Source organism: Capsicum annuum, chromosome 6 (assembly GCF_002878395.1).
Source record: "Capsicum annuum cultivar UCD-10X-F1 chromosome 6, UCD10Xv1.1, whole genome shotgun sequence".
Taxonomy (NCBI): Eukaryota; Viridiplantae; Streptophyta; class Magnoliopsida; order Solanales; family Solanaceae; genus Capsicum; species Capsicum annuum.
Window position 1 is genome coordinate 207,680,150 of NC_061116.1, and position 12,713 is coordinate 207,692,862.

The 12,713-nt window shown below is 33.3% G+C and overlaps 1 pseudogene; it reads left to right on the forward strand.

Annotated features, from left to right (window-relative positions):
- Positions 1-7,141: 7,141 nt before the first annotated feature.
- Positions 7,142-8,041, forward strand: LOC107855385 (annotated as a pseudogene).
- Positions 8,042-12,713: the final 4,672 nt, after the last annotated feature.

The window sequence follows — 12,713 nt, forward strand, 5'->3', positions numbered from 1 at the left end:
TATGTCATTTAAGTGTTAAAAAATAAATAATATTTATTAAAAAATAACCATTTATGACATGTCTGCTTCTACTGCTTCAACCATAATTTTATAATTTCTCCCATGATTAATTATTTAAATTATTAAAATAAATAAAAAATGATAAATTAACTATTGATTTTTTAATTAACTTGAAATATTATATGAGACCCACTTAAATTTTTTTTAATTATTTTTATAGTAATTTTGTTATATCACTTCTAATAAGTTATTATGAGTAGTTTAAGACATGTTTGTTTTGTTACTTCAACCGTGATATTTAGTGGACTATTGAAATTATATGTGTCACTTAAATTGAAATAGAAGAAAAATATTATAAATCATAGTAATTAAAAAATTAAATTATTTTTAAAATATAATTGACTATAAATGCCACAAAAATTTAAATAAAGGGGAGTATTATTAATTACAATAGCTAACAATTTAAAATAGTAGATCACGGTGCCAAAAAAGTATTAGAAGAGTAAAGGTAAGCTGGTCAGTGTCATCCTGCCAGGTGCCACCTTTCATTTGCTTCCTCCGTAATTTTACTATATCATTCTTAATTAATTATTATATATCATTTAAATATTAAAAAATTAATAATGTTTATCAAAAATTAATGTACACATTTATGATATGTCTGCTTCCGTTGCTTCAATTGTAATTTTACTGTCTCATCCCTAATTAATTATTTAAATCGTTAAAATAAATAAAAGTGATAAATTAACTATTGATGTTTTAAATTAACTTGACATCTTATATGAATTTCACTTAAAAAATTTTCCCAATTATTTTTATAGTAATTTTGCTATATCACTTCTAATAAGTTATTATGAATAATTTAAGACATGTTTGTTTTGTTACTTCAACCGTGATATTTGGTTGACTGTTGAAATTATATGTGTCACTTAAATTGAAATAGAATAAAAAATATTATAAATCATAATAATTAAAAATTTAATTTATTTAAAAAATATAATTGACTATCTATATCACAAAAAATTGGATAAGGGGAGTATTATTAATTACATTAGCTAACAACTTAAAATAGTAAATAACAGTGCCTAAAAAGTATTATAAATTATAATAATTAACAACTTAAAATATCTAAAAACATATTGAAAATATAATTAATCCCCTTTCACCCGCTTCCAACGTGATTTTACTATATAATTTCTAATTAATTATTATGTCATTTACGTATTAAAAAATTAATAATATTTATTAAAAAAATAATATAGACATTTATGACATGTCTACTTCCGTTGCTTCAATCTTAATTTTACTAATTCACCCCTAATTAATTATTTAAATTATTAAAATAAATAAAAAATGATAAATTAACTATTGGTGTTTTAAATTAACTTGACATCTTATATGAGACTCACTTAAACTTTTTTTCACAACTATTTTTATAGTAATTTTGCTATATCACTTCTAATAAGTTATTATGAGTAATTTAAGACATGTTTGTTTTGCTACTTCAACCATGATATTTAGTTGACTGTTGAAATTATATGTGTCACTTAAATTGAAATAGAAAAAAAATTATAAATCATAATAATTAAAAATTTAAATTATTTTTAAAATATAATTGACTATCAATGCCAAAAAAAATTGGACAAGGAGTGTATTATTCATTACAATACCTAACAACATAAAATAGTAAATCATAATGTCAAAAAAGTATTATAAATTACAATAATTAACAACTTAAAATATCTAAAAATATATTAAAATATAATTAATTATTTAAATTTTATTTATGTCGCATAAATTGATATTAAAAAAGAATACAGCACGGGTCGTTCAGTATCTTTTGTGTGTGTATATATATATGTATATATAATGATATATGGAGTTGTGATTGTTTATGTTTCTGTGATTCCGTCCAAGAAACACCGCTTAAAGAAAATGTGTAACTTTAAGGGTGTGTTTGGTACGAAGGAAATTGTTTTCATGCAAAATAAGTTGACTTCTTATTTATCTTTTTTGTGTTTGGTTGGTAAGTAAAAAATATTTTTCAAAAAATATTTTCTAATGTCTGATTGGTAAATGAAAAAATATTTTTTAAAAAATATATTTTAATGTTTATCTAAAGAATAGAAAATACATTTTAGAAAATTAATTTTTGATCCTAAAAGATACTTTTTAGGGTGTGTTCAATATGGAGGAGAAAAATATTTTTTAGGAAAATTAATTGTTTCTTACTTGTATTTTTGTGTTCATTATGCAAGTAGAAATTATTTTTCTAAAAGTATTTGTAAATACTTAACAAAAATAATGAAAACAAATAGGGTAAGAAGGGTGAGGTAAGAAAAAAGTTTTGAAACTGTTTTTTTTAAAATAAACTAAAATAACAACTTTTTTTAGGAGAGGGCTGGAGGTTGGGGGGAGGGGGACCTATCAGAATAGGTGGTAGGAGTTGGGCAAGAAAAAATTTGAATCTTTCTTTGAAAATAAAAATAATTGGAGGCAGAGGGGGTACAGCTAGTAAGGTAGGGTTTGGGGTAGGAAATTGAAGATGGGGTAAGAAAAATATTGAAACTGTTTTTTAAAAAAATTCTTTTGATGGGGAAGGGGGGTTGATAGGATAGGGGGCGGATAGAGGAACGAATGAAAAAAGTTTGAATTTTTTAATTAAAAACTAAATAATTTTTTCAATAAACTGTTGTTTTATTATTATTTTTTTGTTTGTGTTTTTTTTAGTAGTGGCTTTGGGGGTCGATGGTAGGATAGGGTCATGTTCGAGGAGGTTGGGGGCTATTTTGGGGGTGGGGGAAGAGGGGAGGGAAGGGTTGGGGTAGGGTCAAGGTCTGGGGTTAGGGCTGGTTTAGGTTAGGGGGAGGGGTGGTAGAGGTAGGTGTTAGGCAAGATAGGATAGGTTGAGGGTAGGGTCTTGGAATAAAGGGGCCCTTCAGGGTAAGTCCATGGAGCTTGTAAAGATTTTTAGGAAGAGGGAGATCAATATTGTGTGTGTTCGGGAGACTAAGTGGGTAGGGTCTAAGGCTAGGGATATGGATTGGTACTCAGGAAGTGAGAGGCGTAGGAAAGAAGTAGGCATCCTAGTAGATGAGAAGCTTAGAGGGCAGGTAGTGAAGGTTAAGAGGGTCAGTTAAGTTGGTCATTGGTGAGTTTACTTTGAATATGTGTCATGTTTATGCGTCGCATGTGGGCTTGAGTGAGGAGGAGAAAATGATTTTTTGGGAGGCTTTGGATGAGGTGATGATAAGTGTGCCTAGCTCTGAGAATATTTTCATAACAGGGAATTCCAATGGGCACATTGGGGTATTGTTGGGAGGCTATGACAATGTGAATGAAGGTTTTGGTTTTACGGATAGGGATGGAGAGGGAGCTACCCTGTTGGAGTTTGCGAGGGCCTTTAGGCTGGTGGTTGTGAATTCAAGTTTTTCAAGAAGGAGAAGCATCTGATTACTTTCCGAAGCATGGTAGCCAAGGCTCAGATTGACTTTTTGCTGCTTAGGAAGGGGGATAGAGCATTTTATAAGGACTGTAAGGTCATTCCGAGTGAGAATCTTTCGACCCAGCACAGGATTTGGGTGATGGACTTGGTTATCAAGAATGGAAAGAAGAGAATGGACCGAAAGGGTCGACCCAGAATTAAGTGGGGTGGCTTGACGCTGGTTAGTGCATTAGAGATAGGGGAGAAGGTGACTGGAATAGGGGTGTGGAAATGTAAAGGTCGTGGATGGTAATCAAGGAGTTTTCTATAGAGGTGTTGGGTGTTTTGAGGGGCCAAACTGAACAACATCGGGGGGAGTAGTAGTGGAATGAAGAAGTTAAGAAGAAAGTGAAGAGTAAGAAGGGGGCATATGCTGAGTTGGTTGGGAGTAAGGATGAAGATGAGAAGTGGGTGAATAAGGAGGAGTATAAGTTTTCTAGGAAGGAGGCTAAGTTAGCAGTGACGGCTGCTAAGACAATAGTGTTTGAGAGCCTATATATGGGGTTAGAGGAGAGAAACGGGGAAAAGAGGTTGTATACTAAGGCTAGAAAGCGAAAAGGTCGTGATCTCGATCAAGTAAAGTGCATCAAGAAAGAGGATGGTAGAGTATTGGTGGAGGACGTTCAAATTAAGAGGAGATGGCAGACGTATTTTATCGACTCTTGAACAATGAGGAGGGCATAGACATTGAGTTAGGAGAGCTGGAACACTCTGAGAAGTGCTGTGATTTCAGTTACTATAGACGTTTTAGTGTTGAGGTCAGAAAGGCTATCCACAGGATGTGCAGGCGTAGGCCGATAGGTCCTGACGAGATTTCGATGGATTTTTGAAAGTATACTGGCAGGCAGGTTTAAGGTGGTTGACTAATTTATTTAGTGATATTTTTAAGACTGCAAAAATACTTGAGTCTTGGAGATGGAGTACTATGATCCCGTTATATAAGAACAAGGGTGATATTCAGAGTTGTAAAAACTATAGGGGTATTAAGTTGTTGAGTCACACTATGATGATTTTGGAAAGGGTAGTCGAGTGGAGGTTGAGGAGGATCGTGTCTATTTTGGAGAAACAGTTTGGATTTATGCCCGATCGCTCAACAACAAATCAATTCACCTGGTGCGAAGATTAGTGGAGCAATATCAAAAAAGAAAGAGGGACTTACACATGGTGTTCATCAACCTGGAGAAGACGTGTGACAAAGTCCCTAGGAAGGTTCTTTAGAGATTCTTGAAGGTGAGCTGGGTTCTGGTAGCATACATCAGATCTATTAAGGACATGTATGATGGAGCAAAGACTCATGTGAGGATGTCAAGAGGAGATTCAGACCATTTTCCTGTCTTGATAGGGTTGCACCAGGGATTGATTCTTAGTTCGTTCTTATTTGCATTAGTGATGGATGTGTTAACGCAGAGTATTCAAGGAAAAGTGCCTTAGTATATGCTATTTAGGGATAATGTAGTTCTGATTAATGAGAAGGGGGGGGGGGGTATGAATGAAAAATTAGAGGTTTGGAGACAAACCCTTGAATCAAAAGGGTTCAAGTTGAGTAGGACCAAGATGGAATATATGGAATGAAAATTTAATAACCTAAAGTAAGAGGATGAGGTAGTAGTGAGGTTGGACTCTCAGGATGTTTGTAAGAGGAATAGTTTTAAGTATCTTGGGTCTATGATACAGGGGAATTGAGAGATTGACGAGGATGTCTCTCACCATATTAGGGAAGTTTGGATGAAGTAGAGGTTCGCCTCAGGAGTATTGTATGATAAGAAGGTGTCTCCCAAGCTTAAAAGGCAAATTCTACAAAGTGGCAGTCTGTCCAGCCATGCTGTATGGAATGGAGTGTAGGTCAGTCAAGAACTCCCACATCCAAAGATTAAAGGTGGTGGAAATGAGAATATTGTGTTGGATATGTGGACTTACTATGGGAGATAGAGTTAGGAATGAGACTATATTGGAAAAAGTGGGAGTGACTTAGGTGGAGGACAAGATGCGGGAGATGAGACTAAGATGGTTTGGACATGTGATGAGGAGGGGCACGGATGCCCCAGTTCATAGGTGTAAGAGGCTTGCTTTGGATGGTTTCAAAAGGGGTAGAGGTAGGCCGAAGAAATACTGGAGGGGGGTGATTAGATGTGACATGGAGAAATTACAACTTACTGAGGACATGACCCTAGATAGGAAGGTTTAGAAGACGCGAATTAGGTTAGAAAACTAGTGTGTGGGTGAGTAATAGCAAGTCGTTAGGAGAGTTTGGGTGTGGTGGGTGTCTTTGGTTTGTGAGTGTATGGTATTACTCTGTGGGTGTCTTATCTTCGATATTCTATCCATCTTGTTGCATGTTGTATCGACTTTGTTTATGATCCTTTGCCTTGAGCTGGAGGTCTATCGGAAATAACCTCTCTACTTTCTTGGAGGTAGTCATATGGACTGCGTATACTTTACCTTCTCTAGACCCCATGATACAATACAAACTTGGTACGTATAAAAAATAACTCAAAATAGTCCACACTTTCAAGACAAACCTAAGAGCAACACAAATACACTTCTTGACCAACAATACAACACGAGTTTGACAAGGTAACAAGGTGTAAATGACACCAAATCAGCCAGCCAAACTAAGTTACAATAATACAAGATGATGAACAACAACAATATGATAACAACAACAAGAAACATGGCTTGAGTTTACAAGAAAATAAGAACTACACGAATACAAGATTACAATAAAGAAATGGATAGATAGTATGGCATACAATATTACATACACTAAGAACCAACGTGTATATATATACCAAGACCCTTAAAACATGTAATATGAACACCTACACTCTTTGGTGGACACAAGAGGGACCTCATCCTATCAAGAACCCAACGTTCCAAGCCATGAATCCAACAAGAGTGAATCCACACTCAATGTTGCCTGTTTCAGTTTTGGTGGTCTTCTCCCCTTAGAGAGGAAATATTTCAAGTGTTTCTCACTTACAATATCATTGAACAACTAACTAATGAAACCCTACATTGTTCTCTATATAGTAGGTTACAAAATAGAATACAAAATGACGAAAAGGCCCCTTTAATGAAGAGTGCCAAAAAGCCGCCCATGGTGTGTAGTGTAGGTTCAGTTTTGGAGTGTGTTTTAGGTCCTCCTTTGCATTTTACTTGCACACTTCAAATCTCGGGTTCAATACACTTTCACACGCCGATCTTCGTGTTCCTGCTTTTATCACCCCACTAGATGGGAATATACTGAATTTGTTGTTATTGTTGACTGGTGGAGGTAGGGACAGGGGATGGGGCAAAAAAAAATTTTAAATATATTTTTTAAAATTAAATATCTATTTTGGATGAAAATGATAGGGAATTCAAGGTTGGACAAAGGATGGTAATTTTGAGAGTTGTACAAATATTTCAACTTGAGAGTGAAGTTGAAAGAATTTGAAAAATATTTTTTCTGCTTTTTAAAGAAAAGTCATTTTCCATAAATAAAAATAAATTAATTTAAAAAATATTTTTCAAATTACTTACACTAGTTAAATATAAAAAATTTAAATTTTTTTTTCAGAAAATACTTTTCTCCGTACCAAATACACTCTTAATGAAACAATTTGGAGTAAGGAAAATAGATTGACGCTCCAACGCAAAATAGTTAATAATTTAACCATTGATTATAGAGCCGAAATTTAGCAGCTCATCCCCACGTATCGACCATCTTTTGAAAACCAATTGGCACGATTGACACATGTTTCTGTCCAACAAACACTAGTCTTAAATAATCAAACCTTAATACTAATCATTCTCTTATCCCTAGTCTTAATCATTCTCTTATCCTTTGAAAACCAAACGCCACGATTGACACATGTTTCGCCACCTATGTAGAGAATCATCATTAATCATTCTCTTATCCCTTAATTAACTCTCTAGAGATTATTACTATAATTAGCTACAATGGTGAGGCCTAAAGCAAGTATAGATAGAGAGAAAAAAATGGAGGATCGTTACAAGGTTATACGTATGAGGAAATGGGGTAAATGAGTAGCGGAAGTGCGGCAACCCAAGAGCCATGAAAGAATATGGTTAGGCTCTTATGACACCACAAAGGAAGCGGTGAGCGCTTACGATGCGGCAGTAGTTTGTTTACGTGGGCAGTCAGCGATTATCAACTTCACTGACGACCCACTGCTCATTCCATGTGATGATGATCAGTTGTTGTCACCTTCACAAATTCAAGTGGATGCATCGAGACACGCTCGAAGAGTTGGTGAATCCGCAGCTCCTGCTGCCGAGGATAGTCACCGTAGACCAGCTGCGAAGACCGTGTTTTTTAGAAATAATTCGGAGTTTGGGTATGATCATCGTGACGTAGTGTTGCGTAATGATTTGTTTGATAGTACTATAATATGGTCTTTTGATCAATTAATGAGAACACCTTCGAAATTTTATCAACTTTTTAGTTTCTTACTACTACCTAGCTAGTTGCTCCTAGGTTTATTGGTACGTGGTTGTATTGGACGAAATTAAAATTTATTCGAGTTTTAATGTATACTCCCTCCTTTTACATTTGATTTTAATTTGACACAAAATTTAAAAAATTAAAATAAATTTTTAAATTTTTAATTTTAAATTAAAAATATAAATATATTAAAATATTATTTAATTTTATAATTTTAAATATATTATAAATATATCATGTTAAAAGAAAAGTTATATCATACGAAAAGTTAGAAAAAAAAGAAGTTTCAGAAAAAGAAAAGAGGCATTAAAAAGTTAAAGCGCAGGATAGTTGGGAATAAAAATGTTTTCCAGATTTTAGAAAGGAAAGAAAGAAGAGAGTAATACAAATTGAAACGGAGGAAAGGAAGAAAATTAAAATAGGAGTTTTCAAAAAATAAAAATGGAATATAGATTTCAGGGAGAAGAGTTACTTGAGAAAATGGAAGGAAAGGTGTCTTTTTAGTTTTTATTCTTGAATAAAGTATTGGTGATATTGATCAACTTAAAGGGTCAAATATAATTAGGAAATTTGATTAAATTAATTATGGATTTAATTAATATTTTTAAAACTTTCTAATCTTTTCAAAAATACAAATCAACTCAATCTATACCCCTATTCAATCCAAATTAACTAGTCTCTTTCCTTTCTCTCTGGACAACTTCTCTGACCTCTCTCCCAACCAACAGCTCTGTAAAATTTCTCCATTCAATCTCCGGCGACTTTAACTTCCGGCGACAAATAGTCGGGCGAGTTCCTTTTCGACTTTCAACCGTCAATCGACGTGAAGACTTCTTCGGCGATAACAACTTCGAGTTGTTCGTCGTTCCATTTTTTCTTTCAAGGGTAAAAAGTTATGTCTTTTTAGTTATGAAGAAACAAAGGAACTTGAGCAAATTTCTCTTCTAGTATTAGTTAACAATTTCAATATTTCATGCTTAAATGTGAAATGCGGACTAAATAAATTCTAATTTCTGGAATTTTTTCTGTTGTCGAACTGTTGATTCAATTTGTTGGTGATTTTTGGTCACCGTTGATATTATTAGTGTGTGTGTATTGTGTTGGTGTTGTTGGGTTGATTTATTTTTTTTTTTATAAAAAACTTGTTGCAATAGATGAACCATCTTATGTAACAGATATAAATCTGATGCACAGTGAAAATTTGATGTAACAGATGAATAATCTAACAGATCATTCATCTGTTGCAACAGAAAACTCTTCTGTTTGGAAAAAATCTAACAGATAACTCTTTTTGCAACAGATAACTTATTTTTCAATAAATGAGTGATCTATTTTTATGGTTTTTAACGAATTACTCATCCGCTGCAACAAGTTAGTTATATGCTGCAACAGATATCCTACCCGGTGCAACAAATGAGTGATCTGTTTTTATTATTTTCAACAGATTGCTCATCCATTGCAACAGATTGGTTATATATTGCAACAGATAACCTTTCTGGTGCAACAGATCAATGATCTATTTTTACCGTTTCCAATGGATTACTCATCCATTGCAACACATTGGTTATATATTACAACAGATAACCTTCTTGGTGCAGCAGATGAGTGATCTGTTTTACTATTTTCAATGAATTACTCATTCATTGCAACAGGCTGGTTATATGTTGCAACAGCTAAACTACCCGATGCAACAGATTAGTGATTTTTTTTTTATTATTTTCAATGGTTTACTCATCCATTGCAGTAGGTCGGTTATATATTGCAACATATAACATACCTGGTGCAACAGATGTGTGGTCTGTTGGAACTATTATTTTACTGTTGTGCATGTTAGATTTACTGTTATCCCCTTTTAACGATGCATTAACCAATTATAATATATTTTATGCTCCTGTTAATTTAAGATAATATGGCTCCAAATAATAAAAAAGTCGAATCAAGTCCAAGTAAAGGAACAAGTAAAGCAGCTAGGCTACATCCACCATTCTATAAGCTTGCTTTACAAACATTATCTCAATCAGGATCAGAAGATAATGAATATGGGAAGGAGGAATATTTCAAAAGAGATGATCCAAATACTAATAACCCTTCCAGCAAAGAGTTGGTTAAAACCTTCAGCATTAATCGTTATCCTGTGAGAATACAGTGTGATGGTACCACAGATTTAAAGGGTGATTTCATGGTTAAGTCAGCCATGGAAAAATCTTTCAACGCCTTCAGAAAAACACTTAGAGAATAAAAATTGGATTTTTATTTCAGGGAATGCTGCTTTGGGCAATATCTTGATTTGCCGGAGCACAACAATGCTCGTTTCTAGATAAAAATGGTATATGATCTTATCAAGCGTAGGTTTATATATGATAACAAAGATAAGATGGATGAGGTGTAGAAAAATTATTATGGCATGCCTGTTTGTTTTGGTTGGAAGGAGTTTTTCATAGTTACTGGATTAAAATGCTATCCTCCTTCTCCTTCTCAAGTTATACCTACTCTGATCCAAAAAAAAAAGCACCCCACACACCTAAAAAGGCAAAGACAAGTTGAGTGATCGCGATGACCTGGTGTCCATTGTTGGCCCAAGCTTCAAAAATTAAATTTTGATAGAAGCGTTAAAAGGAAAATGACTTTCAAAGAAGAATAAGCAATCACTATGCTTGGTTTGGTTTGTACATAATATTCTTTGGGTGAGAGACGTTAACAACAACATAAGCCTCAATTTAATAAATCTCTCTGAGGATCCTTGAGGCATTTAACAGTTATCCTTGGGGTTATGAAAGCTTCAAAATAACTGTCAAATATTTGTTGACTCCGTTAACGCCAAAGACAATCAACTTATATGACTTTTCATGGGCTTTCATGACAAATATTTCTTTAATTATGATATAATTCTTTTTTTATTCAATAATGATTTTGATTTATTGACGTTATGTTATAGGCTTCGGTATTTGAAGTCATTCCTTATTTGACACAACAAGTGAACTACCAGGAAGAAGTTTCTGTCCAAGAATTTTGAGATGATTGTCGACCAAAACTGATAAAAATATAATTTTTTTTTATCTTTTCAATCCATCGAAGGAAGCAGTAAGTCTAATTCTAATCAAGTTTCTGTTTTAATTAATGATTATTTTAAATGATTTCATCATCATTCTAATATATATATACTAATTTATTTTAGATTGTCCATCTGTGGCTTGTTCCGACCAATAGAGAGTTGAAGATGCCATTTTTCTTACTTTACGATTTGTGAAAATTTTATCGTACCCTAAGGTCGTTGATAGAATAAAAAAGAAATTACTTAGAGCAACAACCATCACAAGAAAAATAATTTTGAAGGGTAGGCTTCTTGTTGTTGATGATAGTAGTGGTAGTGGTAGTAGTAGTGGTGCTGCTGTTGGGGCTACTGATGCTCCTCGTACAGTTTTTGAAACAACAATCCATTATGATTATGATTATACTGGTTATACAGATTTTTCTCCAGATTTTGCCATATCTAGTAAATATTCTTCATGCAAATGTCAAGACTGCAAGGCAAAACATGATGGAGAGATTAATGCACTAACTGCTTCTGTAAAAAAATAACATTTAAGAGAGGTATCATTCTATCAAAGAGGATTTCATATCCATACACTCTACTAGAGATTAAGGTTGTTAAGAAAAGAAGGAAAATATATTACCAAAGAATCAACAATTATCGAAAAAACAAAATTGCAACGCCTTTGTATTTTTCTTGCACCGCTGTTCAATGTACAAGGGTCACAAAAAGCAGCATGAGCTGAAGAATGTGAATGTATATCATCTGTTTCAATAAAAAAAATAAGCACATATCTATTTCAACAGATGATACATCTGCTAAAAATTATCAAATAGATATATACATCTGTTGCAGCTGTTGTCTAACCTGTTGCATCAAATGCGTTATCTGTTGCAATATATCTCCGTCTGTTTGAGCAAATCAAATATGCTTTTGTACTATTTTAATTTCTACCAATAGATGAGCCTTATGTTGCAACAGATAGGTCACCTATTAGAATTTGTCCAAACAGATGATCCATTTGTTGCAACATAAGACTCATCTGTTGCAGCAGATGGACAATCTGTTGTATATTTGTAATTAGCATTGACAATTCTAGCTTTCTAGGTGGATGTCACAGTAGAAGCTATCGATGAAGAGCATAATATCACAGTTGATAATCTATCAACTGCTTCCAAAGAAGAATAAAAAGTGGAGCCTGTTAGTTCAGGAGAATGGAAGAATTACCCGTTTGAAGGGTTTAACGTTTTGGATGAGGCTCCAAAAAATTACAAACTTGATCAATGACTATTCAAAATGGATTGCTGATAGGTTGTTAAAGCACTATGCCTACAAGTACATAAATTAATTTTAAAGATATTGATTTATACAATTCTTGTTGTAAGAACATAACATTAACACATATAAATCACTATATAGAAAAAAAATGACGAACACTACAAAGTGAATGAATCAAGTCTTGGTTTTGATATGTTCGACTTTGTTGTTGTACATTCCGAAATGAAGAATTGATTCTATTTGATGTCACAATCCAAACTTATTAGAATGATGAGGTTTAAATGCCATACATTTTAATATTAATTAATACTTTATTTAATTGCATCTGCATCTTAATTTTTTATCACGTAATCCAAAATATTTGATAATATGTGCAGCACATCGATGTCATTTTTTACTACCTTCGAAAGAAGGCCAAGTTTCAAACACAAGAACAATACAGATACACGACAGGCAATTGTTTGTACAAAGTT